The sequence below is a fragment of the Otolemur garnettii genome, unplaced genomic scaffold, assembly GCF_000181295.1.
Source record: "Otolemur garnettii isolate 467f Iridium unplaced genomic scaffold, OtoGar3 scaffold00018, whole genome shotgun sequence".
NCBI lineage: Eukaryota > Metazoa > Chordata > Mammalia > Primates > Galagidae > Otolemur > Otolemur garnettii.
In genome coordinates this window covers 16,663,533-16,668,628 of record NW_003852413.1, presented here as the reverse complement: position 1 = coordinate 16,668,628, position 5,096 = coordinate 16,663,533, and the positions used below count along the sequence as shown (strand labels likewise).

Genomic DNA, 5,096 nt, shown 5'->3' with positions numbered 1-5,096 from the left:
CAGCCATCATTGTTGTTTGGCGGGCCCGGGCTGGGGATTCGAACCCGCCACCTTAGGTGTATGTGGCTGGCGCGTTAGCCGCTTGAGCCACAGGCGCCGAGCCTGAAGTGACAACCTTAAGACTAGTTAAAAACATTCTGAGTCAGAGTGAAATCTTCAGATAGGTCTTTTCTAACTAATTATTTAAAACTGCATGTCCATTACTTATGCATTCCTTTTACTTTATGGTACTTATTACGTTCATATTTATTCTATGTATTTTCCCTGTTGAAAACTAGAATGAAAGTTCCATAATAGTAGAGATTTTGATCTGTTTGTTCATTGCTGTATACTCAGTTTCAAGAATAAGTACCTAGTATAAAGTAGCCAGTAAATAAAAGTTGTTGAATAAATGAATTGACCTCTAAGAGAATGAAAATTGAGAACTGAAACTGATGAATATATTACAGAATTTCAGATTGTCATTTGCTGAATTTGGTTTTCAGAGAATCTTTAATAGCAACTAGAAAAAAGCATAGATTTATAAATGTGTAGTTTTTAATTCTGTAAAGCTCCAGACTCAACTCTATAATTTTTTCACATTTTCCTTCAACTTTGTTTTTCCCAAGTTTTAGAACTATACTATTTTTATAAAATGTTTGTTGAAGAATAAAAAGAAGGATAATATACTTAGGTTGATTTAGAAATTTTAACTTATATTAGTACTTAATCATTGTTAACAAGCATGTGTTGTGAATATGTCTATCAGGAATTTGCTTTTTCACCCTTGCTTTTATTAAAATTAAACATATTTTAATATTAAAAAATTAAGAAAATGAGATCATGTATGTAAAGCCTTAATAACAAAGTAAATACTAATGAGTACAAAAATTATAGTAATTGTTAAATGTCTTAATTTTTATTAAATGTCACAGATATAGATATAACAAATTATTTGTTTATTTTTCCAATCAATGAGAATAATTGAATTTTATTAACAAAAGCTGAACTTCAAACAGCAAAAAGAGTGATTTAGATGATCCAGAGCACAGTTATCTGATCTGAATTTGAAGTCACCAGGAATTGCATCACACTGTTAGAGTTCATGGATGGCAAAAGTATGTGTCTTACTTTTTTAGAGATTTCATTTGCAATATCACTTCATTCAAAAGAAAGAAATAAAAAGTAAAAAACCATCTGTAATGAGTTGAATTAGAAACAGTATGGTTGGGAGTAAAAGACAGATTGTCATTTGCTGACTTTGGAATGGAAGGAATATGCATTTCCATTTTTATACCTCCCAGAAACTCAGTGAAAGATCAGAGAAGTGAGATTAGAGAACAGACATCAGTACAATTTTAGGAAATGGATAATATATGAATAATTGAAAAGTAAACTCCAAACTCAGTAGCAGAAGAAATAAAACAACTTTCAGAGGCCTCAAAAAGCTCAAGAATGACAGGCTGTGGAAATGGAGGTGAAATGAGTTAAGCCTTTATATATTCCAGGCAAGAGGTTGAAAAAGTTTTTTCTGGGGAATCTGACAAAAAAGAAAAATGAAAGAAGAAAAAAAAGTTCATCAGAGATTCCTTAAATAAACAGTCCAATTAGATCACTCCATGTATCAGAGTTCCCGATCAGCTTTTTAGTCCTCTGTCCTTAAATATGAGCAGCTAACCAAGGATTCCTAGATATTTACTCTAATGTATGAAAGATAGAAGTTAAAATAAACAGAGTAAAACAACCTGGAGAGAACATAAATTTTGCAGGGCAAAATAATAGAACTATTATTATCCTCATAGAAACGAGAGAAAATAATACAGCCATGAAACAAAAAGGAGGTACTATAAAAGAGTGACATTGTGGCTTTTTAAAAAGGCTTCTAAGCATCAAGATTCTGACAGCAGAAATCAAAGGTTTCATAGACTATTCGAGGTTAATGTTGAAGGAATCTCTAAAAAAGTGTGGCAAAAAGATAAAAATTATAGAAAAGAAGTAAATAGTGTTAAGAAACTTAACAGGACCAATCCAGGAATTCAATATTCAAGTAATAGTCGTCTCAAAAGAACAGAGAAAATGGAGAAAAACATCACCAAAATGACTCAAAAGAATTTTGTTAATGGAAGAACACGAGGTTTCCTCATTGAAAAGGCTCACTGAGTGAACCTGAAGTTCCCTCATTGAATAGGCTCACTCAGAGCTCAGTACAGTGGATGAAAATAGACACAAACTAAGGCACATTGTGGTGAAATTTGAAATCACTGGAACCAAACATGTTTCATGCTTCTAGAGAGAAAAAGAACTTGTCATAAACAAAGTAACAGACATTAAGTTGGGTTTGGACTTCTCGGTGGTAACATTGGAAATCAACTGAAAAGTAAAGGATCATCTTCAAAATTCTGAAGGAAAATAATTCAGCCTTTAAATTTCATATGCATTGAAATTATTGATCAAGTGTAAGAATGGAATTAAGATGTTTTAAGACAAATTCTCAAAAATAATCTACCTACCTTATTTATTTCCTTAGGAATCTAGTAGAGGATATGATCCAGGAAACATAAAAAGTCAGACAAATATGAAAAAGAAATGGATTATAGGAAATTGGAAATTCAGTATAGCAGAAAGGTCCTTCAGGATGACAGTGAAAAGATAGGGACTAGGCTACTAGTCCAGATTGGAACAGATAAGAAACCTCCAGGAGAGTCTTCGTCAGGAAAATGATATTGATAGAAACCTGATATAATTATCTTTTTTTTTTTTTTTTGCAGTTTTTTTTTTTTTTGGCTGGGGCCAAGTTTGATCTCACCACTTATGGTATATGGGGCTGGCACCCTGTTCCTTTGAGCCACAGGCACCTCCCCTGATAAATTATCTTTAGAGAAGTTTTATACAAGTGACAAATGGCACAGGGTTGAATTGATAAATATGTAAGATAATAAGCAAAAGAAAATTCTGAACTCCAAGGAGAACAAATAATGTGTACGAAAGGATAATAAATCCTCAGTCCTTTAGCAGAGCCCAGAGTATCTGACATCCAAGCCAGTTACCTCCTGATAAGGTAGAAAACCTTATCAGATTACTTCGATGTGTCTTACACGTATTTTCATTATCTATTTGATTTGGACCATTATGTTAGGGAAACAATATTCTGAAGGAAGGCCTGTGGCCAAATTTGGCCTGTGTCCTGTTTTTGTATGGTTAATGAATTTGATTTACTAAGAATTAATTTTTTTTTTTTGCATCTATATTCACACAGAATTCTGAGCTTTAGTTTTCTTACTTTATGATGTCTCAATCTGGTTTCAGTATCGGGTAATGCTGGCCTCTTAGAGTAAGTTGGAAGTTTATGGGACATTTCCTTCTCTTTTTGTAGAATTGATAATTATTTCATCTTTACCTGTTTGGCACAATTTCTCAGAAACCATCTGGTCCTGGAATTTCTTTGTTGGGGAGTTTTAAAATACTAATTTCACACTGTTGCTTATGCCTGTAATCCTAGCACTCCAGGAGGCCAAGGTGGGTGGATCACTTGAGCTCAGGAGTTCGAGACCAGCCTGAGTAAGAGTGAGAACCCATCTCTACTAAAAATGAAAAAACTGAGGCAAGCGGATCACTTGAGCCCAAGATTTTGAGGTTGCTGTGAGCTACAATGCCATGGCACTCTACCAAGGGTGATAAAGTGAGACTCTCTCTCAAAAAAAAAATAAAATAAAATAAAATACAAATTCAATTTATTTAACAAATATAGGACTATTTTTTGAGAAGCATTGTAATGTCTGTAGGATTGATCTATAGTAATGTCAGCGGTCTTATTCTTGATATTGGTAATTTGGGTATTCTTTCTCTTTGTCCTGATCATGGACAGAGATTTATAAATTTTGTAGCTCTCAAAGAACCAGTTTCTGTTTTATTTTATGTATTGCTTTCCTGTCTTCTATTTTATTAATTTCTATTATTGCTTTGTTCTTTATTATTTACTTTCTTCTGCCTTCTCTGGGCTTAATTTTCTCTTCTTTCTCTTGTTTTTTAAGGTAAAACCTGAGACAATTGCTGTGGCAACTTTATTTTTTAATATAGGAATTTAGTGCTATAAATTTTCTCCTTGGTACTTGCTTTCGCTGTGTTTTGTAGATTTTATAAGTAATATTTTAATTTTCATTAGCTCAGAATAGCCTTTGATTTCTTCTTTAAGCCATTTGTTCTTATTTAGAAGTGTGTTGATATAGTTTCCAAACATGGGGAATTATCTAGATACATATCTTTCTCTTATTTATTCCTAATTTAATTTCATTGTGGTTAGAGAGCATACTTTCTATGACTTGAATCATTTTAAATTTATTAAGATTTGTTTTATGGCCCAGGAAATGGTCTATCTTAATGTTTTGAGTACACACTTTAAAAGAATGAGTATGCTGCTGCTTCTCTCGGCTTGGTCTGTCAATTATCAGGAGAGGAATATTGAAAACTCAGGCTGTAAGTGGGGATTTGTCTGTTTCTCTTTAGGGGGTTCTATCACATTCCTCATACTACTGCTCCCTCAGAATATACATGTCTCCTCAGCCACAGCTGTCAGTTAAGATAGGCTTGGCACTGAGCTGGATCCCAAGCTGATGTAGTGGCTGCACCCTTGAGAGAACTTGAGTCTACCCCTGCTGGCAGCCTACCTGGATGCTTTGCAGATGGTGAAAAAGAAAGAAGTAGGTCTGTCTTGCTGCTGTAAGTTGCTTGGCCAGAAGCTTTCCCCAGCTATGACTACTGAATTGTCATATTTGTTTCTAATCTATTTTAAGTTAAAGGATACTGAGTTTTGTTAGAAAGAAAACTGGTGTAGCGCTCAAATAAAACAAAACTCCAGTTTAAAAAAAAAAAGCTGGACATGGTAGCACACACCTGTAATCCTAGACTTTGGGAAGCTAAAGCAGGTGGTGAATTGCTTGTGCTCAGAAGTTCAAGACCAGCCTGAGCAAGAGCAAGACCCTATCTATGCATTGTGGCAGGTGCCTGTAGTCTCAGCTACTTGGGAGGCTGAGGCAAGAGAATCACTTAAGCTCAAGAGTTAGAGGTTGCTATGAGCTGTCTTGCTGCCATGGGATTCCACCCACAGTGACAGAGTGAGA

At 34.4% G+C, this 5,096-nt stretch overlaps 1 protein-coding gene across 1 annotated transcript in view; it reads left to right on the top strand.

Annotated features, from left to right (window-relative positions):
* Positions 1-5,096, top strand: part of TANC2 (tetratricopeptide repeat, ankyrin repeat and coiled-coil containing 2) — a 346,976-nt gene that overhangs the window by 89,178 nt on the left and 252,702 nt on the right. The window lies entirely within an intron of this gene.